Source organism: Poecilia reticulata, linkage group LG7 (assembly GCF_000633615.1).
Source record: "Poecilia reticulata strain Guanapo linkage group LG7, Guppy_female_1.0+MT, whole genome shotgun sequence".
Taxonomy (NCBI): Eukaryota; Metazoa; Chordata; class Actinopteri; order Cyprinodontiformes; family Poeciliidae; genus Poecilia; species Poecilia reticulata.
This window is the reverse complement of record NC_024337.1, coordinates 4,234,634-4,236,291: the sequence shown is the minus strand read 5'-3', so window position 1 is coordinate 4,236,291 and position 1,658 is coordinate 4,234,634.

The following is a 1,658-nucleotide window of genomic DNA, read 5'->3' as shown; positions in this document are numbered from 1 at the left end:
TGACCAAGTATTGAGTGCATAACTGAACATAATTATTTGAAGGTTGACTTTTTTGGTATTAAAACACATTTCTTTTATTGGTCGGATGAAATATGTACATTTTTGAGACGGATTTTGGGTTTTCATGAGCTGTATGCCAAAATCATCAGTATTAAAACAATAAAAGACCTGAAATATTTCAGTTGGTGTGCAATGAATCTAAAATATATGACAGTTTAATTTTTATCATTACATTATGGAAAATAATGAACATTATCACAACATGCTAATTTTTTGAGAAGGACCCGTAGTCGCAGGGGGACCTGGTCAGAATGCACAACTCAGCTCCTCTGGATATGAGGATTAAATAAGGCTTCTTTTTCATACTGGCTATAACTTTGTCAAATTTRAAAGTTTCTCAATGAGAAAAGAGAACACATGAATTATTGTCCATTAACTCCTTCCAGTGAAATAAAATCATTCTACATTTACATATTCCTATTGTTTTAACATCAGATTTGGACATATCACACTCATGTTTTAAATAATCATATTTTAATGTGTTTGATAACTTGAGTAAATTCAAAATATAATGTTCAAATTTGATTAAAGGGAAACATGTTTTCCAAACTAACCTGGTTCTGTTTAAAATTATAACAGCATTTGGCCACATTTATGTTTCGATTTTAGTGCTTGACCTCTTGAATCAGGAATTTACACAGATAAATCATCTGACAACATGAAGCTGGTTAAAAATAAGTAACACACTAAAGAAACTGCTCTGAATAAGCAGTTTCTTTATAGAAACTGCTTATTCTAGAAATAGAATAAGCAGTTCTAGAAATAGACATGGAACAGTGGTGAACCTTTACAGAAGTGGCTGGCCTATCCGAGCGCACAAACAATTAACGCTAAACCAATCACTGCAGGTCTCATTTGTCTCAGTTAAAGTCAGTGTTCATGACTCGGYAATAAGAAAGAGACTGAGCAAATATCTATGGAGACATTCAGAGCTCAGGCCACTGCTGACCAAACAGAATGACAAGGAATGTCTCACAGAAAACATCCCAACACTTTGGGTAAGCCTTCCATGGATTCATGAAGATTGTTACATCTAGAGTAAAACTTTAAAACATTCAGAAAAAGAATACCATAACAGTCAAACATGAGATCTTCAGGAACTTGTTTTCATTGCTTTTTTTTCTGGCCTCTCTTCCTGAAGTTGAATATCTGGCCATCAGTCTGTGACCTTAAACTTAGCAGCCTGATGCCCTAAATCAAACCAGCGAGTCCACCTAGAAAAGGCTCAGAAAAAGGCTAATTGAAGGTTTTGCAGATGTCTAGTTAAAGTTGGGACTCAAATCTTGCAAAAATCCTTTAAACTAGACGAACTGAAACAAGCATGCAAAGAAAAGACACCAAAAATKTCTCCACAAAGATGTAAAAGCCTCCCTGCCGCTTACCGCAAACACTTGATGGGGGTTTTTGCTGCAAAGTGTGGCAAAAGCTGTTACTCAGTCCAGGAGCAATACATTTTCCTCAGTGAATGACATACTTTTGAATATACTCAAAAAGTCAATTGAAAGTGCTTTTTGTATTTTCTCAGATTATCTTTGCCGGGTTATTAACATTTGTTTGAATTTAAGAAACGTTTATGTGTGACATGGAAGCAAAAACAG